Source organism: Ahaetulla prasina, chromosome 4 (assembly GCF_028640845.1).
Source record: "Ahaetulla prasina isolate Xishuangbanna chromosome 4, ASM2864084v1, whole genome shotgun sequence".
NCBI classification, from domain to species: domain Eukaryota; kingdom Metazoa; phylum Chordata; class Lepidosauria; order Squamata; family Colubridae; genus Ahaetulla; species Ahaetulla prasina.
Window position 1 is genome coordinate 93640249 of NC_080542.1, and position 26654 is coordinate 93666902.

Genomic DNA, 26654 nt, shown 5'->3' on the forward strand with positions numbered 1-26654 from the left:
ACTCCTCATTTTTTATTTTCAATCCTTTTATCTCCCGATCTTCCCTATTTTTTTTTAAGAATGGCTCCAATGATAGTATAAAGAGAAGTGGGGAGAGTGGACACCCCTGTCTTACACCTTTTGTTATTTCAAATTTATCTGTTGTATCTTGGTTAATAATTACCCTTGCAGTTTGCTTTGAATATATTTTTTCAATCATTTTTTCAAATTTGGATCCGAATTCCATTTTTTTTTAAATTTGAATTTATGTCCTGCCCTTCTCCGAAGACTCAGGGCGGCTTACATTGTGCTACGCAATAGTCTCATCCATTTGTATATTATATACAAAGTCAACTTATTGCCCCCAACAATCTGGGTCCTCATTTTACCTACCTTATAAAGGATGGAAGGCTGAGTCAACCTTGGGCCTGGTGTAATTGCAAGCAGCTGTGTTAATAACAGACTGCATTAGTCTGTTGAGCCACCAGAGGACAATTTTTTTTAATTTGTCGTATCATAAATCTCCAATTTAAATTATTGAAAGCTTTTTGGGCATCAAGGAAAACCAGTGAGACTTGTTTCTCTGGGTGTACTTCGTAATACTCTAATTTATCAATTATGGTCCAGATGTTATTTTTAATTTGTTGACCAGGGAGGTAACCATTTTGATCTGGGTGTATATATTTATCTAAAATTGTTTTTAACCTTTCTGCAATAATTGACATGTATATTTTATAATCGGAATTCAATAAAGAGATGTACTAATTTGTACTAATTTGTACTAATTGCTGATCTGAATCCTCCTTAGGTATAAGTGTAATTAAAGCTTCTGTCCATGTTTGGGGTATGTTTGTATACTGTAATGTTTTGTTATAAGACGAGATGTTAGGAAATGGTACTGCTGTCTTTGTTCTCAAATTCTATGTGGGATTTGTTTTATAATTTCTTTCCCTTTATAGGTTACAGTCCCTTCCCTAGATTTTTTTATAAATTTCATCTCATTTTTGTTGTTTTTTTTGTTGTTTTTTTTGTTTTTTTTTGTAAATCTTATATGCACTTCTCGCGCTAAACGGTACCTTCTTATATAATTTATTTATTTATTTATTTAAATTTTTATACCGTCCTTCTCCCGAAGGACTCATAATATTGTGAACGTGATAAGTTTTGTCTATGGTACCTCTTATTTCTGACTTATCTCTCTGTACTATCTCTGCTATGATTTCAGCCATTTTTCCCCCAGGTCTTCCTCTTTTTCTTCTACATTATTCTGGAAGTGTAGGAAAAATGATGCCTTCTCCATTTCCAAAAAGGCAATTGTATCCATTAAGTCTTTATTTGATTGTAATGTCTTCTGCTCCACCATTTCTACCTTAAGATCTAGTTGGTTCACCTTGGTTTCTATTTTTATAACTTTTTGCTCATTTTCTGCAACTGTATATTGCATATTTTCCATATTTTCCTTCATATTTTTTAAATCTTCCTTTAGTTCTCCTATCTCATTTTTGATTTTTTGATGGTGTTTCCTACCCTCTTCCTGGTTATCTGCCACTCTTTCCTGGAATTTCATCAGTGTTTCTTGAATATTTTGGAGTGTATTTTGCATCTCTGCATTGTCGATTCTGTTTTATCTTTTTCTTTCTCTGACATATGTTCTCTAACATATTGTTTGACCGATGAGTTGTGGGAGATGCTGTAGATGTTGGGTTAGAGATGAGCTTTTTTCCTGTTCCTGTTACTATTGATGTGGTTGACATTATTAAATTTCCTGTAAATTTTTTCCACAATATCATAAAAGTGTAATCTTCTAATACTTAATATTTACTTCTTACCACTAATTCCTACATATATCAATTCCTTTAAATTATTTAATTATCATCACACAGATCAAGCTTTATCCTTCAGATACTCTTTAACAGTCTCTCTCCTCCTTTTTCCCCCCAAGTCAGATTTGCTAATCAATGAATTGATAATCAGTTAATTCAAATATTTTCTCTGTAATTATTAGTTTATATTATCAAATAATCAAAATATATCTTCCTCTTTAAACCTTTCAAACTTATCCAAACAATTCCTTAAAGTTTAATTTCTGTATCTTTTATAACCTCTCCTTTTCAAATATTATCAACAAACCAAATAGTTTTTCTCCCATCATATAGTAATTTTTATCAATATGTCTGTTAACTATAATAAATTCCAACCAGATTTTTCTTTGTTTTTTTTTAAGTTCTCTTTTTGGTTTCCTCTTCTTCTTTCACTCCCTATTGCATCAGATTGTCCATTCAGGCTTAGTCATGTCCAGTATACAGTCTTTACATCCTTCCAGTCTCTCTCTTACAATTGTTTCTTTTTTATCTTTTTATCCATCTTATTCCAGTCCACTCTTTCTTCTTCTCAGTAGATACTAACCCACAATTGTCCACATAACTGTCTACTGATCTCTTCCAAATTACCCCCTTATCGTTCCACTAAGTCCATCAAAACCACCAATCCGCCAGTTTAAATATGGGAATTTCTTACTTTAATGTTTAAATCCTCCGTTTGTTATATATTCATTGTTTTTCCTTCTCGTGGTGCACTTAAACCCTTAACTCAAGTCCAGTTTTTACAGTTTATTACTATGTACAGTATCTTCTTTGTTAATTGCTACTTTGTTGCCTTTGTTCAGTCGTCTCCTGCTGAGCGCTCTCCTTCCCAGCCGCCGCTCTCTTTGCCCTTTGTGACTCTCTCGTTCGTGGTTTCTTTGGTAAAAATTCTCACTTTTACTTTCACCGATCCTTCAGGACTGCCAATGCTGAAATCCTTTTTCACTTCCTCACTATGTGGCCGCCATTGCTCTCGATCTGCCTTAAAGACAGATTTTTTCCTGCCGGATTTAAGAGGTACAGCTTTTGTTCTCCTGGACGCTAGCGTCTCGTCCGAAGAACAAAGACTTCCCCTTTAATTTCCCAAATCCTCCAGGTTTAGGAATGCCCTTAAAGGGCTCCTTTTCAGGAATTAGTTGGGGAGCCTTAAAATGCACCCTCACCCACTTCCTTCTGGACCTCTGCAGGAAGTCCTCAATGACCAATTTTGAAATTACTTATGGGCCTTATAGCCCAGTATCTGAAATAGGGACCAAAACTGATGATTGGTTTTGGACTTGTTGCTGCGCCTTTGAAAATTGGCGCTCTAAGGCCACATGGCATCTTTTAGCATCTTTGTCACTGCGGGAAGACCCTGTTGTAGTGACAGGCAATGACCGGCCACCATTATTAGCATTGTTCCAAAAGGCTTGGAACCCTTTTTGCTCATTTTACGAGACTTACGGCCCTTAGAATGGCCAGTTGTTGGTGCAGTGTCAGGAGACAACTCAGGATCCACCATTTTGTTGTCAGAATTATCTAATGAACTCAATGTCTGAGGCAAATATTTTCATTAGAATTATCTAATGAACTCAATGTCTGAGGCAAATATTTTCAAATATATTGTTCTCTGTGCCTCCAAATACAAATTGTAAGAAACTGCAACAATGTTATATGGGCCTTTTGCAGTCCAACTGCGAAAAATTAACAACAGCAGAGTCAGTGACTCAAAGTAGCAAATAACAGCTGAGGCACAGGCTTTAAAGCTGTGCCTCAGCTTAATAACTGTCACTTTAAGCCTGAGAATAGCCAGGCAACTAATCGCTGCCAATTTACACCAGTCAATAGCCACAGGTGCAAGAAGTAATTGTCCTCCCAGCACCTCTACAAATCCCCTCAGGAATACTTCAATTGTGCAGGAATGGAGCCCCAACTCACTCAGCACCACTTCGCAAGGAAAAAAAATTTGCACGGTTTGAATTTTGACAGTTAAAATGGCGCTTGAGCTGAGATCCCGGCCAGCGCCTCCTCAAAGCCCCAACTCACAGTTTTCTGGCCAACAATCTCAAATTTGAAAGCGAAAGGCAAAGCACGAAGCTGCATTGTTCTTGTTTGGTTCACCAACTCAAATCCTCCTGCATCTCAGAACAACCTGAGCACAACCAAGCCCCCCCCCCAAACAGAACATCCCCCCCATCCAATCAGAGCACAGCCAAACCCCCAACCAATCAGAAAACACCTCCACCCAATCAGAACACAGCCAAGCTCCCAACCAATCAGTTCAAAACCCCACTAGCAGTTAAAAGGAAGAAACAGCTGCGATCACACATTTCTCCTAGAAGCACGAAGCTGTAAACACCTAGCCTGATGATGACGAATAGGATTTCGTCAAAACGTCGCCAAGACACTTCCAATTTTACGCGGGAGAAAACCCGAATAACCAAAGAGAGACAGACAGACAGACAGACAGACAGACAGACAGACAGACAGACATATATATATATATATATATATATATATATATATATATGTGTGTGTGTGTGTGTGTGTGTGTGTGTGTGTGTGTGTGTGTATATAATTTATTATTATTATTTATTATATTTGTATACCGCCCATCTCCCAAAAGACTCAGGGCGGTTCACAGCCAAAAAACAACAGAAAACATATAATACATATAAACAGCTAAAAGAATAGACAGTTAAATTCAATTGATGCCCTAATACTTTTAAATACAAATTTAAAACCTCAATTAAACCCCTTTTTTAAAAATCCCAATTTAAAAACTATGTTCAAGCTAGTCCTGCTCTTCGAAACAGCAACGTCTTCAGCTCGCGGTGGAAGGACCTGAGATCGGGGAGTTGACGAAGCCCCAGAAGGAGCTCGTTCCAGAGGGTAGGGGCCCCCACAGAGAAGGCCCTCCCCCTAGAGGTCGCCAGCCGACATTGTTTAGCTGACGGTATCCGGAGGAGGCCCTCTCTGTGAGAGCACACTGGTCGCTAATATATATATATGTTTGTTTTCTGAGGTTTTTGCGGGTGTTTGTATGTAGGTCTTTGGTTATTCGGGTTTTCTCCCGCGTAAAATTGGAAGTGTCTTGGCAACGTTTCGATGAAGTCTCATTTGTCATCTTCAGGCTTCAGCTGGGAGCAATGTGTGACTGCAGCTGTTTCTTCCTTTTTAACTGCTAGTGGGGGTTTGAACTGATTGGGTGGGAGCTTCGCTGTGCTCTGATTGGATGGGGGTTTTTTGTGCTCTGATTGGCTGGGGGTGTGTCCTGTTTGGGTGGGGGCTTGGTTGTGCTCAGATTAGTCTGAGTTTCCAAAAGAACCTCCCACTAGTTCAGCATTCAATACCATCATTCCAGACATTCTTCTAACTAAGCTAAACCAGCTACAGGTACTGGAACAGACTTGTAAGTGGATCACAAGCTTCCTAACAAACAGGAAGCAGCAGGTGAAGCTAAGCAAGATCACATCAAATACCTGTACAATTAGCACAGGGGCCCCCCAAGGCTGTGTGCTCTCCCCACTTCTCTTCTCTCTGTATACCAATGACTGCATCTCCAATGATACATTTGTTAAGCTACTGAAGTTCGCAGATGACACAACAGTGATTGGTCTCATTCGAGACAATGACGAATCCGCATATAGACGAGAGGTCGAACGACTAGCCTTGTGGTGCAACCAAAACAATCTGGAACTGAACACACTCAAAACCGTAGAAATGGTGGTAGACTTTAGGAAAAACCCTTCCATACTTCCACCTCTCACAATACTTGACAACACAGTATCAACAGTAGAAACCTTCAAATTTCTGGGTTCTATCATATCGCAAGATCTCAAATGGACAGCTAACATCAAAACATCATTAAAAAGGACAACAAAGAATGTTCTTTCTGCGCCAACTCAGTAAGCTCAAACTGCCCAAGGAGCTGCTGATCCAATTCTACAGAGGAATTATTGAGTCTGTCATTTGCACCTCTATAACTGTCTGGTTCGGTTCTGCAACCCAACAAGAAAAACACAGACTTCAGAGGATAATTAGAACTGCAGAAAAAATAATTGCTACCAACTTGCCTTCCATTGAGGACCTGTATACTGCACGAATCAAGAAGAGGGCCGTGAAAATATTTGCAGATCCCTCGCATCCTGGACATAAACTGTTTCAACTCCTACCCTCAAAACGACGCTATAGAGCACTGCACACCAGAACAACTAGACACAAGAACAGCTTTTTCCCGAAGGCCATCACTCTGCTAAACAAATAATTCCCTCAACACTGTCAGACTATTTACTGAATCTGCACTACTATTAATCGTTTCATAGTTCCCATCACCAATCTCTTTCCACTTATGACTGTATGACTATAACTTGTTGCTGGCAATCCTTATGATTTATATTGATATATTGATCATCAATTGTGCTGTAAATGTTGTACCTTGATGAACATATCTTTTCTTTTATGTACACTGAGAGCATATGCACCAAGACAAATTCCTTGTGTGTCCAATCACACTTGGCCAATAAAAAAAAATAAATTCTATTCTATTCTATTCTAAAATCCAAGACAGAGAACAAGAAAACGGCACAGCCCTCCTCCCATATATAAAAGGCAGACAGAATTAGCAAGACCCTCCACAAACACAACATCAAGACAGCATTCTGCACAAACCAAAAAATATCCACCATCCTAAGAAACCCCAAAGACAAAACTGAGTTAAAAAATCAAGGAGTATATGAAATCCCATGCACCGCCTGCCCCACCACATACATTGGACAAACCAACAGAAGAATAAGTGCACGCATTGAAGAACACAAGAACTCAGTCAAAAAAGAGGAACCAACTTCTTCCCTGGTCCAACACCTCAAAGTCACAGGACACGATATTGACTTTAAAAAGATCAGAACTATCGCCAAAACTGAACACTTTAACAACAGAATAATCAGAGAAGCCATCGAGATAGAAAAACGCCCACACAGCATGAACAAACCAGATGATACTTCCCGCCTACCAGCCATTTGTAAACCCGCCCTTATTGACAAATGAGTCCCTAACATGAAGAATGACACCAGACCCACACTCACGAGGTCCACACAGGATGTCACCACCACACATCCACCCAGAAAGCAGACCCAAACCCACACTGATCATGAAGCACGACCAAGGACCAGAAGCCAGACCACAGCTGCAACATTAGCCATTTCAAACCCCTCCAATCCATACATGCAGCAGACTGACACCCACTATGAACATGTAGCACGACCACGAACATGAAGCCAAACAACAGCAATGCAACTCACCAGCTCAAATCCCCCTGCAACTCAGACTAATCTGAGCACAGCCAAGCTCCCACCCAATCAGTTCAAACCCCCACTAGCAGTTAAAAAGGAAGAAACAGCTGCAGTCACACATTGCTCCCAGAAGCATGAAGGTGAAGCCTGAAGATGACGAATGAGACTTCGTCGAAACATTGCCAAGACACTTCCAATTTTATGCAGGAGAAAACCCGAATAACTAAAGACCTACATATATATATATTCTGAGGTTTTCGCGGGTGTTTGTATGTAGGTCTTTGGTTATTCTGAATGATAGGTCTGGTCATTCAGAGAAAGATGTAAAAAAAAAAACTACTATTGGGTGAAATGGAAATTTGTTCCTGGATTACATCTAATGAAAAACAAGCATATGCTTCGGTCCATGCCCGTCCATGTTTCCCAAAGGCTCCAGGGCACAATTCCAGGGCTAAGATGTAAAATCTATTTGTCAAATGTTAGAAAGATATAATACTGCTATAGGAAAGAAGACTCGCCTGCCCTGGGATTTTCAAAACAGATTATGGATTATATGCAGTAACTTCAGCATTCTATCAACAAACAAATATATACTATCATCCATTTGTTTTCCCTTGATGGATTAAAATATTAAGACAGTCACAATTTTTGCTGATCAGAGATTTATTTGGTTAGTTGGTTGCTAAATTTATCTGCCATTTATCTTCCTGTGGGGCTACTCTAGGTGGTTTACAACAATAAAAAGGAAGAAATTAAAAGATAACTATTGTTATCATCAATAGTTGGCATTATGGAAAGTTGTGGGATAAAACCCACAAATGGAACGTAACGGAATTTTAATTATTTTTTTTATTTGCATTAATATCCCGCCCTTTTCCGAAGACTCAGGGCAGCTTACACTATGTTAAGCAGTAGTCTTCATCCATTTTTATATTATATACAAAGTCAACTTATTGCCCCAACAATTTGGGTCCTCATTTTACCTGCCTTATAAAGGATGGAAGGCTGAATCAACCTTGGGCCTGGTGGGACTTGAACCTGCAGTAATTGCAAGCAGCTGTGTTAATAATAGACTGTCTTAGCAGTCTGAGCCACCAGAGGCCCCCTATCTATTTAAAATAAATAGACCAAATAAAAGAGGAGGTGGACTTGCATTATATATATAAGAAATAACTACATCTCTACAGAAATAGAGCACAACAATGATGAAAACTGCCTGGAATGCATTTGGGTCAATGTAAAAGGGGGGATGACATTGCAACAGGTCGATACGATACGATACGATACAATACTATAGGTTACCCAACCAACAGAGGAAATAAATGAACTTTTTGCTAGTCAATTAACTAAGGAAGCAAACCACAATAGTAATGGGGATTTTAACTACCCTGTTATCAACTGGGAGACAAACTCTGGCACCAAGATCAAACAGATTCCTGACAAACCTAGCTGACAACTTTGTCTCCCAAAAAGTAGAGAAGGGAACAAAGGGATCAGCCATATTAATTCTCACTAACAGAAATGAAATGATAGAAGGTGTTGAAGCTACAGGAACCATAGGGGTGGGGGAGTGATCATGCAATATTGGAATTCAACATTATTCAAACACAAGCAATAGAACAAAGTCAAACTAGAATCTTGGACTTTAAGAGAGCTAATTTCAATAAACTTAGAGCTTGGGAAGGATTCCAAGGATTTCCTCAAGGGGAAAATAACTCAAGAAGCTTCAGAAATTTTGAAAAGTGACATTATAAAAGCTCAGTCTAGCACAATATCAATGAAGAAGAAAAATAACAGCTCTCAAAAGAAACCAGCATGGCTGCATAAAGAACTCTCAGACAACTTTAATGACAAAAAGGACAATTATAAAAAGTGGAAAGATGAGCACATAACTAAGGCAAAATAACAGCAAATAGCCTGAGCCTGCAAAGATGAAGTGAGGAAAGCCAAGGCTCACAAAGAACAAAGGCTTGCAACAAAAGTAACAAAATAACAAAAAAAGCTTCTTCCAATATGTTAAAAACAAGAAAAAAAGTCAAAGAAACAATTGGTCCACTGCTGGGAGAAACTGACAAGCAACAGGGAGAAAGCAGAACTACTTAACTCATTTTTTTGCAACTGCACTTAACATGTAGTCCCCGATGGAACTGCATCTATATGGAGGGAAGTATGCAATAGGGTACACCAGGGCTCTGTTTTAGGCCCAGTACTCTTCAACATCTTCATCAATGATTTGGAAAAGGGGATAGATGGGGAATTCATCAAATTTGCAGATGACACCAAGCTAAAAGGAATAGCCAATACTCTGGAAGATATGCTTAAGATATAGAAGGATCTTGACAGACTTGAACATTGGGTGCTATCTAACAAAATGGTGAAAAAAGTAAGGTTCTACATTTAGGCAAGAAAAACAAAATGCACAGGTACAGTATATGTAGTACCTTGCTCAACAGTGGTGACTGTGGGAGGGATCTTGGAGTCCTAGTGGACAATCACTTAAATATGAGCCAGCAATGTACTGCAGCTGCCAAAAAAGCCAACACAGTTCTAGGCTGCAGAAACAGAGGGATAGAATCAAGATCACGTGAAGTGTTAGTGCCACTTTATAATGCCTTGGCAAGGCCACACTTGAAATACTGCATCCAATTTTGGTCGCTACGATGTAAAAAAAGATGTTGAGACTCTAGAAAGAGTGCAGACAAGAGCAACAAAGATGATTAGGGGACTGGAGGCTAAAACATATAAAGAACAGTTGCTGGAAATGGATATTTTATTTATTTATTTAATTAATTTTGTCATAACAATATACACAAGCATTACACAAAAAGATTATATAATATATAAACATATACATGAGGAGAAACAAGGAAGTATAAGCATATATATATATATATATATATATATATGTATGTATATGTGTGTGTTTTCTGAGGTTTTCGCGGGTGTTTGTATGTAGGTCTTTGGTTATTTGGGTTTTCTCCCGCGTAAAATTGGAAGTGTCTTGGCGACATTTCGACGAAGTCTCATTCGTCATCTTCAGGCTTCAGTTTCGTGCTTCTGGGAGCAATGTGTGACTGCAGCTGTTTCTTCCTTTTTAACTGCAGTCACACATTGCTCCCAGAAGACGAAGCTGAAGCCTGAAGATGACGAATGAGACTTCGTCGAAACGTCGCCAAGACACTTCCAATTTTACGTGGGAGAAAACCCGAATAACCAAAGACCTACATATATATATATATATATATTCTGAGGTTTTCGTGGGTGTTTGTATGTAGGACTTTGGTTATTCGGGCTTTCTCCCGCGTAAAATTGGAAGTGTCTTGGTGATGTTTTGACAAAGTCTCATTCGTCATGTTCATGCTTCAGCTTCGTGCTTCTGGGAGCAATGTGTGACTGCAGTTAAAAAGGAAGAAACAGCTGCAGTCACACATTGCTCCCAGAAGCACGAAGCTGAAGCCTGAAGATGACGAATGAGACTTTGTCGAAATGTCGCCAAGACACTTCTAATTTTACGCGGGAGAAAACCCGAATAACCAAAGATCTACATACAAACACCCGCGAAAACCTCAGAAAACATAGATAGATAGATAGATAGATAGATAGATAGATAGATAGATAGATAGATAGATAGATATGAAAAGAAACAATAGGACAGGAACGGTAGGCACGTTTGTGCTCTTATGCACGTCCCTTAAAGTCCTCTTAGGAATGGGGTGAGGTCAACAGTAGATAGTTTTTGGTTAAAGCTTTTGGGGTTATGAGAAGAGACCACAGAGTCAGGTAATGCATTCCAAGCACAGATAACTCTGTTACAGAAGTCATATTTTCTGCAATCCAAATTGGAGCGGTTGATATTAAGTTTAAATCTATTGATAGCTCTTGTATTATTGCAGTTGAAGCTGAAGTAGTCTTTAACAGGAAGGACATTACAATAGATGATTCTATGAGTTAAACCCAGGTCCTGTCGAAGGCGACGGAGTTCCAAGTTTTCTAAACCTAGGATTTCAAGTCTGGTGGGATAAGGTATTTTGTTGGTTACGGAGGAGTGGAGAACTCTTCTTGTAAAATATTTCTGGACCCGTTCAATTGTATTGATGTCAGAAATGTGGTATGGGTTCCAAATAGGCAAGCTGTAATCAAGAATTGGCCTAGCAAATGTTTTATATGCTCTGGTCAGTAGTGTGGTGTTTTTGGAAAAGAAGCTACATAAGATTAGGTTAACAACTCTTAGAGCCTTTTTTGCTATGTAGTTGCAGTGGGTTTTGGCACTTAGATCATTAGATATGAAAACTCCAAGGTCTTTGACAGGGTGGGGGTCATCTGTAAGCTAATGTCCATCAAGCATGGACTTAGTGTTTGGGTTCTTTTTTCCAATATGTAAGACTGAGCATTTAGTGGTTGAGATTTGAGATTTGTAGTTGCCAAATTTTAGACCAAGCGATTAGATGATCAAGGTCTTTTTGAATGGTAGATGTATTGTCGGTGGTGTTAAAGAGTTTGACATCGTCAACAAAGAGAATACAGTTACTTGAGATATGGTTACAAAGATCATTTATGTATAGTATAAAGAGTGTTGGTCCAAGAACGCTACCTTGAGGGACGCCACTCTTGACAGGAACAGGATTTGATAGAGCATTGCCAATTTTAACCACTTGTTGTCTGTTAAACAGAAAAGCAGATATCCAATTGTAAAGGGGTCCTGAAATGCCATAGGATTTTAGTTTTAGGAGAAGTTTATCATGTACTACTGAGTCAAAAGCTTTGCAGAAGTTTATGTAGATTGCATCTATTGTTTTGCCTAGATCAAGGTTTGTAGTCCATATATTTTTATAGTGGAGAAGCTGTAAGTTGCATGATAATTTTTTTCTGAAACCAAATTGCTTATTAGAGCGTAGGTTGTGTATTTCTAAGTGGAAGGTAATGGATTGGTTGATGATAGATTCCATTACTTTGCAGGCGACACAGCATAGAGAGATTGGTCTGTAATTTTCAACTAAGCTGGGATCTCCTTTTTTGAAGATTGGAATGACTGTGGCTAGTGACCAAAGATTGGGAAGGAAACTGGTCGTGAAAGCTTTATCAAAGATTATACTTAGGGGTTCTGCTAAATTAGTGGAAAGTTTTTTTAAGAAGTATGCACATAGTCCATCAGGTCCAATAGATATAGTTTCAAGTTGTGAAGAGGTTTTCCAACATTATCTTCTGTGAAATCTGTATGTGTTAAGTCGTCATACTCATTGCTTGTACGATTTGGGAATGTCGGATATGTGTCATCACTGTTAACAAAAACTGAGCCAAAGAATGTGTTAAAGAGGTTTGCTTTAGTTTTTCGTCATTGCATTCTTTGCCGTTAGAATCTTTTAGTGGTGGAATGGATCTAGAGTCTTTAAGCTTATTGTTCACAAAATTATAAAAGGCACGATTGGAATTTGTGCGCAGAAGGTCCTCTTCTTGTTTGGTGTGGTAATTTGTGCATTCAGTTTTTATTTGATTGCATATAATTCTGTAGCGATTTTTAAAATTTGCTACATAACCCTTTTTGTTTCTTTTCCAAATGGATTTTTTTTTTAGATTGAAGCTTTTTTATTGATATGGATAGTTTGCTTTTCCTGATCTTGGTGGTCGTTTGTGGTACGTATAGTTTAATGACTCTATTGATTTCAAGTAGGAAAACTCTATAGTGGTCTTCAGCAGTGATACAGGTTGAGAACAGATTTTGTCAGTCCAGAGATGAAAGATCGTTGTTTATAAGGTCATAGTTGGCTTTTTTGAAGTTGTAGTTAGGAATACTATTGATATGACGATTTATGTAAGGGCGTATATTGAGACGAAAGTCAATCATGCAGTGGTCGCTGTTGGAAAAGGGTTCTTTTATTTGTAGTCCATAAATTGAATTTGTGTTGTTACAGAAGATGAGGTCAAGGCAGTTGTTGAGTCTTGTATTGTTAGTTACAAGTTGTTCAAGACCTAGGTTTGTAACAGCGTTGTATAGTGTAGAATGGATTGGATCAGTTGTACATTCATTTGTTATCCAGTTAATGAGAGGTAGATTTAGGTCACCCAGGAAGATGAGAGGATATGGGCAAGAGGTAGCCCATGTTAGCAGTGAGGTTAAAATATTTGCATGAGTAATGTCGTAGTCAGGGGCTCTGTAGTATGAATCGAAGGTAGTGTTAGATGATAGGTCGCATACGTCTAGTCTTATGAAAAGAAGGATTAGGGGTGACATGATAGCAGTGTTCCAATATCTCAGGGGTTGCCACAAAGAAGAGGGAGTCAAACTATTCTCCAAAGCACCTGAGGGTAAAACAAGAAGCAATGGATGGAAACTAATCAAGGAGAGAAGCAACTTAGAACTAAGGAGAAATTTCCTGACAGAACAATTAATCAGTGGAACAACTTGCCTCCTGAAGTTGTAAATGCTCTAAGACTGAAAGTTTTAAAGAAGAGATTAGATAACCATTTGTCTGAAATAGTGTAGGGTTTCCTGCCTAAGCAGTGGGTTGGACTAGAAGACCTCCAAGGTCCCTTCCAATTTTGTTATTCTAGTCTAATATGATAACAAAAAGATGGATGGGTGGAGAATAGAGAGCAAGGGAGGAGGGAGGGGGAATCATGAATCCGCAGAGCTAAGTCTTCAGTCTCCTGAGGAAGGATAGGAGAGTGGGGGAAGATCTTAGCCCAGAGGGTAGGATATTCCAAAGGCATTATGGGCACTATGGATGAGAAGGTTCTTCTTCTGGATTCTGAAAGTTGGAATTCTTTGACCAACAGGATCGGTAGTGAGCGCTCTTTAATGGCATGTGAGGTCATGATATTGGAGATATTTTGGAAGACATACATACAGTATGTATATATATATATATATATATATATAACAACCATAAACCATCCTTTGATATAAAGGAAAGCCAAAGCCGTAACATTCTTTTAATCTATCTATTCATATGTATTTTCTCTCTTCTGCATATTTTTTTAAAAGACTGCACAGATATTACAGTTGCATATGCTTAAAGATGAATTTAAACATTTTCTTCTGAAAAACATGTTTCTAAATGTATTTTACTGTGGGATTTTTTTCTCAAGTAAAAGTTATGATGGAACATTAAAGGCTGCAGATCTTAATAGACAGCTAGATTTCCATTCATAATTACTAAATTTCTAAAGCATTCCTATTCTGCATATTTAAAAGAATATGCTCTCATAACAATGCATTTTTACTTGGCAGCATAGTGACTACATATCAATAACAACTGCTATCCAAGCATTTGAAAAATGGTTTTAAAGGCAGACATTTTGTTCCTCAAAAAATAAAGTTTCAGACTGTAACTGCACAAGTACACATATATGCAGACAAAACTGAAATAGATCACCTGATCAATATATTACTCTAAATTGTTACCTGTCATACATTAAAAATTAAAAAGGAAAAGATAATTTGTTTGGTATTCATTCTTATAAAAACTCTTTATCAGATGAACAAATAAGCTGCCTTGGAACTTAGACTAAACATGAAGTATTTTCTTCAAAATGTTTTACACTATCATATTCATAATATTCTTTTTGTATTGGTCACATGTTTGAGCTTGTTAAGTACAGGAAAAACAAAAAATTCAGCAAAGTATAGATCTCTTTTCTTCCAGTTATGAACTAAAATCTTGATAAAAATGCTACTTGGACTTTCAAAGCAGAGTTTTTGCTGCTTTAGTGAGCAAGGGGCACAGGGAACAATCACAAAAGATTGTTTTAAATTATATGTTTTCAGATACACATTACACCGACATTCAGACAAATAAACCAATGGTGGGATTCAGCCGGTTCAGTTTCGGGTTAGGGGGGCAGGGTTAGTTGGGGGAGCGGGATTACCCTCGTCCAGGCTACCCTCATCTGGGTGGCTCCAAAATTAAATGCTTCTTTTTCTTGCAAGTACGTACAAACATCATTAAAGGGTGAAATGATGAGTGAAGGATGAGGAAAGTTCTGAACCAGAAAAACTGAGAATGAAAACAATGTGTTCCAGTTAAATTAGAAGTGCTTCTTTGTGAAGGATCTGTGAAAGTTTTGGAATATTGCAATAAGGCCCAAGAAAAAAAAATAAAGCAGAAAGGTTTAATTAAAAGAGAAGAGAAAGAATGGTAGGACATCCACTGACTGCTTTGAAAATGCCTTTCAAATTTGTTTTCATTTATATTTGTTACATTTACGTTGTTTTCATTTATATTTCATTGGAAATATTTGCTTGACTATATGCTTTAATGTTCAAAAAATGCAATTTAATGGAGAGTAAAGTAAGATTTTACACTTAGGCAAGAAAAAAGCCAAATTCACAGGTATAGAATAGGTGGTGCCTGGCTCAACGGGGAGTAACTGTGAGATGGATCTGTGAGATCAGACAGACCCAGTGTAGAAATAAAAAGAAATTTCCTGACAATCAGAGGAATGGGATGCCTTCAGAGGTTGTGGGTATACCATAACTGGAGGTTTTTAAGAAGAAATTTGTCCATAAATAGTATAGGGTCTCATGCTTGAGTAGGGTTAGACTAGAAAACCTCCAAAGTCCCTTCCAACTCTGTTATTCTTTATAAATCTCTCCATTCAATTTTACCAAGAGAATGGCGATGAACAATACTTGGAAATATACATCAGATCTTCTGCTAGAAAAATCTCATTTTATTGACTAGTATCAAAGGGAAGATAACTTTGAAAAAGCTTCCTCTTTCACCATAACATGCAAGACAAGGCGAGGACTGTCTGGAAGAGAATGGGTGAGGAGAGGCCAGGCAAGGTACCTCTCGATGTGAGTGACATCAAGTTGGCCACGTCCATCCAGTCACATGACCAACCAGGCCCACCCAGTCACATGACCAACCAGCCATGACCAACCAGTCTCATGACCAACCAGTCACATAACCACCAAGTCACGCCCACAGAACCAGTTGTTAAAATAATTGAATCCCACCACTGAAATAAATATATTATATATACATATAAGGAAAAATAAAGGAAGAGAGAAACCGTAAAAATGGTCATAATTGTCCTGATTTTGATAGGAAGTCTTTGATTTGTATAAAATGGCCGCAAAAACTCACATGCTTCACAGAAGTCATACTGTTCAAGAATTTTCATGCCCCTTTTTTAAAATGCCAGATGTTCCTGACAGTTAGTTTCTAGACTTGCAAGGTAAGAAATGTTTCCATCTCTATCCCTATGGTCCCTGTCTGCAGTCCAACTTATGACTTCAAACAGCTTTCAATAAAAAACAGTCTTCTCACCATTCCAGTCTGGGCTGAATTTTAATCAAGGTCCTTTAAATGCCATTGAACAAATCCATATACTATGTATTGCTTCTTGTATGCCACTGGCCAAATGCTATTTGCTTTGTCATTTGTTATGTTTAGAAAACCAAAACAATTTTGCTCTAATAGTATGAGTTATGAGCATCCAGGTACCCAAATGCTGCCATTTCAGATGAGTTACATTTCTATCTGGTTGATTTACACACTTGCTTGCCTTGTGCTTTTAATAATATTTTTAGCAAGCTCTTTTTGAACTGTTCTATTTGTAAGCCAGCTAAAAGGAAGAGCTAGAATTTGCATGCCTCTAAAACATCAAAGTCTAGTCCCAAAATTTAATTGTCAAAATCACAATTGCATAGCTAGTTCAGATAACTCTGAAGAGAGGGACAGAGAGAAGAAGGAGGCAGAAACCATGATTCTTGTCACCAAAGTTTTACCATGCTAGCCTGACACTTAGAGAGGTTATTCTTTTGGGGGTTTTTCTCACTACAAGATTATTAATAGGTTGAAAGTAGATCTACAGCCTCAGCATAAACTCATTAGACAGCAGACTGGGGAAAATACAGCCATCACCTGATTGCTCTGTTATTCGAGAAACTATCAGAGAGAGGGAAACCAATATACTACTGACTATTACAATTCTCTCTCCCTAGATAAGTCAATTAATCAAACTTTCCCTACTATCTTTCAGAAAACCAGTCTGCCCTCCTTTTATTGGAATCAGGAACAGAAGAAAAAGAAGGGGAGGGAAAAGCATTTCAGCATTTCTCAACCTAGCATCTGCAGATATGCTTAATTATAACTCCTTTCATTTCCAGCCCAGAATAATGAGATCTGTAGCATGGCACTTGTCAGATTGGGAAAAACTACTTTTATTTTATTTGCCTCTCTTTGTGTGAATAACGTTTTTCTGGAGATCCATAAAGGGAACATTAAATGCTAGGATTAAAAACAAACAAAACAAACCAATATTTTCCGCTTTCCATATTCACGCACACAGGTGGTGAATTTCAAACATGGCAAATTTCATAGCTTAAAAAAGAAGATAACAAGTCAAGGTATATAAATGTGATAAAATAAATAAATAAATAAATAAGGGCACACACTTTCATTCAGCCATTCTAATAACTTTCAACACAGAATTCCTTCCTTCTTGGCTGGAGTAAAAAGAGAAATACCAGTGGGAAAACCTGTGGCTTCTTATGCTAACTGCACCATGAGTCTAACTACCAGATCTCAATCAGAAAGTAGAAGACACTTTCAAAAATCCTGCTCTGCTGTTTCACTCTTGAGCAAATAATGCAATTTACTAATATTAAAATGACAATTAGAGGTGGGATTGACTTTTTCACACTCAGGATATGGTTCACACACAAAAATAACTCAGGCTCAAATTCTCAGGGTGCAAACGTGAGACATTTTACCCTCTTATTTATCCCCTTTAGCCTTAATCTTTAGATTTCCACTTCCTGACTGAAAAACATTTATTCCTTGCTAATCTTGATTTCAACTCCATGTTTTGCTATATAAAAAATTATAGTGTTCTGGATTTTGATAACATAATAGACCTTAAGAGCATACATAGAGAGAGGGGGGAAAGAGGGGGGAGGGAGGGAGGGAGGGAGGGAAGAAGGTTGGGGCTTCTTGGAATCTGTTTTTCTTTTTTACAGATCTTCACTACCTCATAAACATCTCTCCAGACTACAGTAATTCTATATTATTGGCCAAGTTTGGCAGATGAGCCCATTCATTTATTTATTCATTCATTAAATTTATAAGGCCACCCAACTCCCATATGCCTAATATCTAACAAAAATTAAAAACAAGATAAAAAACATGATAATCATCAAACCAATAAATAACATACAGCAGCTGAGATTAACATAACCATGATACAGCTCATAAGTGACTGCAATCAAGCAAGCCAAATGCCTTTTTTTTTTTTTCCTGAAGGCAGAAGTTCTGTGAATTGTAACTGCAGATTGTTTTTTTCTATTAGAGGTAACTTTTGCCTTACCCCTCCTCTTAATTCTGGACCTTCAGTCAATCTAATAAGTCCGTTAAAGGATATGTTGGCTTGATTCATTTCCTCTTTTCTCTTCTGTAGAAAACTAGTAGATGAATCAAATATCAGACTGCTTCCATTTTCTTTTTTTCTTATGTGTGAAGTAATGTTAGTTACTCTGGTGGCATGGATACAATAACAATATAACAAAGTAACACATTCCAGTTCCCTCAGCCTTAAAAATTATACATCCTGTTTAAAGCTTGCTGACCTTCGTCCCCCTCTTCAATTATTGTTGCAGCTGACAACGTCTAGAGAAGTTGGAATTGTGCTTAGTTAGATCAATGACATATCCTGCCACCTTCATAGCTCTCAATGGGACTTTTAATACAGGAGAAATGACAGTTTGGTAGCCAAGCAACTTGACCCTGTTAGAAATACTCCTATTTTTTTTCTGTAAATGACAACATAAACACAAACCCTGTACTGAAAAGATGGAATCAATAGCATTTTTTTTTAGTCCTTGGGAAAAAAGTTATTATTCAGGATCAAAAGTAGTTTGAGCAGTATGTGAACTGAATTACTTTTTTTGGCATGTTCCTATTGAGCATCTAAAGAGAGACTGATAATTGGTTCATAATGTGTTTAATATATTCACAGTGGCTTCTGAAGCATCCTTGGGAATTCTCTCACCTCTAATCCTAATATCATGAAAATTCAGCTTAATTGGATGGAGCCAATCCAAACCAGTTCAGCAGGAGAGGTAAAATAGATTTTTTCTCTCCTTCCAATTAATATAGACTGAAAAGAATTGGGACGTATTGATAAGGATAGGACAGGTATCAATTTCAATTTTGCTTATTTTTCATTTCATATCAAATCAAGTTTATTGCACTCAAAGACCAGAGACCACAACAAATGAAAGCATTCAATAATATCCAGTTTAAAAAATCTAGAATAAAATGATAAATAACAGATAAAATCTATATTAAAATCATAATTTGGCATCAATCTGTCAGTTACACATGCCTAACTATACTATAATTTCAATCCTTAAACTGTGAGTCCTACAGTCATTAAATACTAAAATTCAAAAGAGTAATAATGAAAAAGAGTTTGCTACATCAGTTATGAAAAATAGCTATATTTTCATTAACCTTTTGTATCTATATCAGTGTGTAGATATGGGAGAGGTATTAAAAATGCACATCTGTTTTGCTACACAAATCTAAAAATAATACTCTAGTATTAGCCAATTCTGTGGCTTAGGATGGCCTTACTATAGCCACCTTTATAAAGCCAGAACAACTTCTAATAATCTTTTGGACTCAACCGAGCACTACTTTTTACTAGATGTTAGAAGACATGAGAAGAAAGAGGAAAGTTGAACATATAGTTGACTGGTTCCAGAATCAACTGATCCACTTCACAAGGCCTTAAAAACTTATTTTAAAGGGGAAAAAAACTTACCACACTGGGGACAAAACATATCTACAGTCTAAACTGCTCAAACAGTAAATATACAGATAGTCCTCCACTTACAACAGTTTATTTAGTGACAGTTCAAAGTTAGAACAGCAATGAAAAAATGAACTTATGACTGCTTTTCACAGTTACAACCTTTGAAGCATCCCCATGGTCATGTGATCAAAATTCAGATGCTTGGGAACTGATTAATACTTGAATATTGGAATAATGAATAATGAATACACCATATAAATACATACATACATACATACATACATACATACATACATACATACATACATATTCCTCTCCATTTTGAATACATAGTGGAAAAAGGAAGGTTGAACGTTCACAAGGTTGATAATGGAACAAAGCGGTGGTTGAATCTGGATGTTTTGCTTCTGAAACTACAAAGCCTCCTCCCAGAAGGTCACAAGGAAAACAGATCATGAAGAGGATGTGTAGCATCCCAGGCAATACTGCGGACCATGCTCAAGCAACAGCTGCTATCAAGCAAAACCAAGCATTTAATAGTGAGTGCCATATCATGTGCACTAATCAAACAGGTAGCAAGAAAGTAGTGGCAGTCAGGCACAACACAGGTTACGTAGACAGTAAACACAAGGTCAATCAAAATGGACTCAAATGTCTATACATCAATGCACAGAGTATGAGGAATAAACAGGGTGAATTAGAAATTCAAGTAAATGAGGGCAGATATGATATTGTTGCCCTTACTGAAACTTGGTGGGATGAAACTGACAAATGGAGCATACAGCTAGAGGGATATAAATTATTTAAAAGAAATGGACCAAATAAAAGAGGAGGTGGAGTTGCACTATATATAAGAAATAACTACATCTCTACAGAAATAGAGCACAACAATGATAAAATTATCTTGAATGCATTTGGGTCAATATTAAAGGAAGGGAAAATGATATTGCCATAGGTATATACTATAGGCCACCAAACCTGAGGACCCAGATTGTTGTGGGCAAATAAGTTGACTTTGTATATAATATACAAATGGATGAAGACTATTGCTTAACACATTGTAAGCCGCCCTGAGTTTTCGGAGAAGGGCGGGATATAAATTCAACCAAAAAAAAACACAAAAAACCACCAATAGAGGAAGTAGATGAACTTTTTGCTACTCAGCTAACTAAGGTATGTAGGAAGCACATCACAGTAGTAATGGGGGATTTAAACTACCCTGACATCAACTGGGAGACAAACTCTGCACCAAGTGGAAATTCCAACAGGTTCCTAACAAACCTAGCAGACAACTTTGTTTCCCAAAAAGTAGAAAAGGGAACAAGGAGATCAGCCATACTGGACTTAATTCTCACTAACAGAGATGAAATGATAGAAGGTGTTGAAGCTACAGGAACCTTGGGGGCAAGTGATCACGCAATATTGGAATTCAACATTATGCAAACACAAGTAGTAGAACAAAGTCAAACCAGAGTCTTGGACTTCAAGTGAGCTAATTTTAATAAACTCAGAGAGAGCTTGAGAAGGATTCCATGGATGAGAATCCTCAAGGGGAAAACAACTCAAGAAGCTTGGGAAATTTTGAAAAGTGAGATTATAAAAGCCCAGTCTAGCACAATACCAATGAAGAAGAAAAATAATAGATCTCAAAAGAAACCAGCATGGATGCATAAAGAACTATCTGACAAATTGAAAGACAAAAAGGACAAGTATAAAAAGTGGAAAGAGGGGCAATTAACTAAGGCAGAATATCAGCAAATAGCCCAAGCCTGTAAAGATGAAGTGAAGAAAGCTAAGGCTCACAATGAACAAAGGCTAGCGACAAAAGTAAAAAATAAAAAAAGCTTCTTCCAACATGTTAAAAACAAGAAAAAAGTCAAGGAAACAATTGGCCCATTGCTGAGAGAAAGTGGCAAGAAGGTGACAAGCAACACGAGAAAGCAGATCTACTTAACTCATTTTTTGCATCTGTCTTTACACAAAAACAAAAAACAATCTAACCTATCAAAAACAGCACTACAAAAAACAGATTAGGAACACAAGTTAAAATAGGGAAAAAATGGTAAGTGAACATCTGTCTATCCTAGATGAGTTTAAATCACCAGGACCGGATGGATTACACCCCAAGGTTCTGAAGGAACTGGCAGACATGATCTCAGAACCACTGAACTATATCTTTCAAAGATCCTGGAGCACAGGGGAACTGCCAGAGGACTGGAAAAGAGCTGATGTAGTTCCCATCTTCAAAAAAGGAAAAAAAAAACAGATCCAGGAAACTAGAGACCTATCAGCCTAATCTCAATACCAGGGAAGATTCTGGAAAAGATAATCAAGCAACGAATCACCAAACACCTAGAAGCAAACCAACCAAAAGCCAACATGGGTTTGTCAAAAACAGATCATGCCAGACTAATCTTATTGCATTCTTTGACAAAGTGACAAAATTAGTGGACCAGAGGAATGCTGTCGATATAATTTACTTGGACTTCAGTAAGGCATTTGATAAAGTAGACCATAATCTACTATTTATTTATTTATTTATTTATTTATTTATTTATTTATTTATTTATTTATTTATTTATTTATTTATTTATTATATTTGTATACCGCCCTTCTCCCGAAGGACTCAGGGCGGTTCACAGCCAATAAAAAACACAATACATAGAATACAAATTAAAAACTATATAAAAAACTGATTCAATAACGGCCTAAAAATTTAGATACAATTTAAAACCCCATTTAAAACCCCCAATTAAAACCCATAAATTTAAAAAACTAACCCAGTCCTGCGCAGATGAATAAATGCGTTTTAAGCTCGCGACGAAAGGTTCGGAGGTCCGGAAGTTGACGGAGTCCCGGGGGGAGCTCTTTCCAGAGGGCGGGAGCCCCCACAGAGAAGGCCCTTCCCCTGGGCGTCGCCAGACAACACTGTCGCGCCGACAGCACCCTGAGGAGTCCCTCTCTGTGAGAGCGCACGGGTCGGTGGGAGGTATTCGGTAGCAGTAGGCGGTCCCGTAAATAGCCCGGCCCTATGCCATGGAGCGCTTTAAAGACGTTCACCAAAACCTTGAAGCGCACCCGGAAGGCCACAGGTAGCCAGTGCAGTCTGCGCAGGATAGGTGTCACGCGGGAGCCACGAGGGGCTCCCTCTATCACCCGCGCAGCCGCGTTCTGGACTAACTGAAGCCTCCGGATGCCCCTCAAGGGGAGCCCCATGTAGAGAGCATTGCAGTAATCCAGACGAGACGTCACGAGGGCGTGAGTGACTGTGCATAAGGCATCCCGGTCTAGAAAGGGGCGCAACTGGCGCACCAGGCGAACCTGGTGGAAAGCTCTCCTGGAGACGGCCGTCAGGTGGGCTTCAAAAGACAGCCGTTCATCCAGGAGAACGCCCAAGGTGCGCACCCTCTCCATCGGGGCCAATGACTCGCTCCCAACAGTCAGCCGTGGACTCAGCTGACTGTACCGGGATGCCGGCATCCACAGCCACTCCGTCTTGGAGGGATTGAGCTTGAGCCTGTTTCTCCCCATCCAGACCCGTACGGCTTCCAAACACCGGGACAGCACTTCGATAGCTTCATTGGGGTGGCCCGGTGTGGAAAAGTACAGCTGGGTGTCATCAGCGTACAGCTGGTACCTCACACCGAAGCCACTGATGATCTCACCCAGTGGCTTCATATAGATGTTGAACAGAAAGGGCGAGAGAATCGACCCCTGCGGCACCCCACAAGTGAGGCGCCGCGGAGTCGACCTCTGCCCCCCCGTCAACACCGTCTGCGACCGGTCAGAGAGATAGGAGGAGAACCACCGATAAACGGTGCCTCTCACTCCCAGTCCCCCCAACCGGCGCAGCAGGATACCATGGTCGATGGTATCAAAAGCCGCTGAGAGGTCTAATAGGACCAGGGCAGAGGAACAACCCCTATCCCTGGCCCTCCAGAGATCATCCACCAACGTGACCAAAGCCGTCTCAGTGCTGTAACCGGGCCGGAAGCTGGACTGGAACGGGTCTAGATAGACAGTTTCCTCCAGGTGGAGGGGAAACTGATATGCCACCATACTCTCTACAACCTTCGCCGCGAAGCGAAGGTTGGAGACAGGACGATAATTACCTAAAATAGCCGGGTCCAGGGAAGGCTTCTTGAGGAGGGGCCTCACCACCGCCTCTTTCAAGGCGGCGGGAAAGACTCCCTCCAACAAGGAAGCACTTGTAATCGCCTGGAGCCAGCCTCGTGTCACCTCCTGAGTGGCCAGCACCAGCCAGGAGGGGCACGGGTCCAGTAAACACGTGGTGGCATTCAGTCTACCCAGCAACCTGTCCATGTCCTCGGGAGCCACAGGGTCAAACTCATCCCAGACAATATCACCAAGACCGCCCTCAGACGCCTCGTCCGAATCGTCACAATTTTGGTCCAGACCGTCCCGAAGCTGAACGATTTTATCGTATAGATAACCGTTAAACTCCTCAGCACGTCCCTACTACTAGATAAAGTAGAAAAATGTGGGTTAGACAGCACCACCATCAGATGGATTTGTAACTGGCTGACTAACCCCACTCAACATGTAGTCCTCAATGGAACTACATCCACATGGAGGGAAGTATGCAGTGGAGTACCCCAAGGCTCTGCTTTAGGCCAAGTACTCTTCAACATCACCGCAGATGATCACCACAGATGGGGACTGTAGCCAAAAAATTAAAAGATGCTTGCTCCTGGGGAGGAAAGCTATGGCAAATCTAGACAGTGTACTAAAAAGCAGAGACATCACCCTGCCAACAAAAGTGCGTATAGTCAAAGCTATGGTTTTCCCAGTTGCAATGTATGGCTGTGAAGGTTGGACCATAAGAAAGGTTGAGTGCCAAAGAATTGAGGCCCTTGAACTCTGGTGCTGGAGAAGACTCCTGCAAGTCCCTTGGACTGCAAGGCGAACAAACAAGTCAGTTATAGAGGAGATCAACCCTGACTGCTTTTTAGAAAGCCAGATCCTGAAGATGAAACTGAAATACTTTGGCCACCTAATGAGAAAGAAGGACTCACTGGAGAAGAGCCTAATGCTGGGAAAGATTGAGGGCAAAAGAAGAAGGGGACGACAGAGAACGAGGTGGCTCGATGAAGTCACTGAAGCAGTAGGCATGAGTTTAAATGGACTCCAGAGGATGGTGGAAGACAGGAAGGCCTGGAGGAATGTTGTCCATGGGATCGCGATGGGTCGGACACGACTTCGCAACTAACAACAACACTCTTCAACATCTTCATCAATGACTTGGAAGAGGGGATAGATGGGAACTCAATAACAGGCAGCCTGTTATTAAACACAGCTGCCTGCAATTACTGCAGGCTCGAGTCCCACCAGACCCAAGGTTGACTCAGCCTTCCATCCTTTATAAGGTAGGTAAAATGAGGACCCAGATTGTTGGGGGGGCAATAAGTTGACTTTGTATATAAATATACAAATAGAATGAGACTATTGCCTTACACAATGTAAGCCGCCCTGAGTCTTCGGAGAAGGGCGGGATATAAATGTAAATTAAAAAATTTTTTTGCAAATGACACCAAGCTGGCAGGAATAGCCAACACACCAGAAGATAGGCTCAAGATACAGAAAGATCTTGACAGACTAGAACATTGGCGCTATCTAACAAAATGAAATTCAACAGTGAAAAAAGTAAGGTTCTACATTTAGGCAAAAAAACCAAAATGCACAGGTACCGTATATGTGGTACCTTGCTCAATAGTAGTACCTGTGAGAGGGATCTTGGAATCCTAGTGGACAACCATTTAGATATGAGCCAGCAGTGTGCACCAGCTGCCAAAAAAGCCAACACAGTTCTGGGCTGCATAAACAGAGGGATAGAATCAAGATCACGTAAAGTGTTAAGACCACTTTATAATGCCTTGGTAAGGCCACACTTGGAATATTGCATTCAGTTTTGGTCGCCACGATGTAAAAAAGATGTTGAGACTCTAGAAAGAGTACAGAGAAGAGCAACAAAAGTGATTAGGAGACTGGAGGCTAAAACATATGAAGAACGGTTGCAAGAACTCGGTATGCCTAGTTTAATGAAAAGAAGGACTAAGGGAAACATGATAGCAGTGTTCCAATATCTCAGGGGTTGCCACAGAGAAGAGGGAGTTGGGCTGTTCTCCAAAGCACCTGAGGGTAGAACAAGAAGCAATGGGTGGAAACTAATCAAGGAGAGATGCAACTTAGAAGTAAGGAGAAATTTCCTGACAGTTAGAACAATTAATCAGTGGAACAACTTGCCTGCAGAAGTTGTAAATGTTCCAACACTGGAAATTTTTAAGAAAATGTTGGATAACAATTTGTCTGAAATGGTGTAGGGTTTCCTTCCTCGGCAGGGGGTTGGACTAGAAGACCTACAAGGTCCCTTCCAACTCTGTTGTTGTTGTTGTTGTTGTTGTTATCATTATTATTACTACACTTATATGCTATATCCTGGATTGAAGGGATTGAACTGCCAATAATCTTTCCTGCCATCCTCACCACTTTCTGCACCGCCTTCTTATTTTTATTGTATTTATTTGTCATATCAGTATAAGTATAAGCATGAAATAACTATACGAATTGGATACAATCAAAGGGAACGTTAGGACAGGAATGGTAGGCATGCTGGTGTTCTTATGCATGCCCCTTATAGACCTCTTAGGAATGGAGTGAGGTCAATAGTAGATAATCTTTAGTTAAAGATTTGGAGATTATGGGAAGAGACCATGGAGTCAGGTAGTGCATTCCAGGAATTAATAACTCTGTTACTGATGTC

The 26654-nt window shown here is 39.2% G+C and overlaps 1 protein-coding gene and 1 long non-coding RNA gene across 3 annotated transcripts in view; one reads left to right on the plus strand and one right to left on the minus strand.

The window, feature by feature from the left end:
* LOC131197175 (uncharacterized) overlaps nucleotides 1-19179 on the plus strand; it is a 48397-nt gene extending 29218 nt beyond the window's left edge. Inside the window, exon 3 of the long non-coding RNA XR_009154897.1 lies at nucleotides 19073-19179. This is a non-coding gene — a long non-coding RNA (uncharacterized LOC131197175). The remainder of the gene's footprint in view (nucleotides 1-19072) is intronic.
* Nucleotides 1-26654, minus strand: part of RBMS3 (RNA binding motif single stranded interacting protein 3) — a 783951-nt gene that overhangs the window by 649236 nt on the left and 108061 nt on the right. The window lies entirely within an intron of this gene.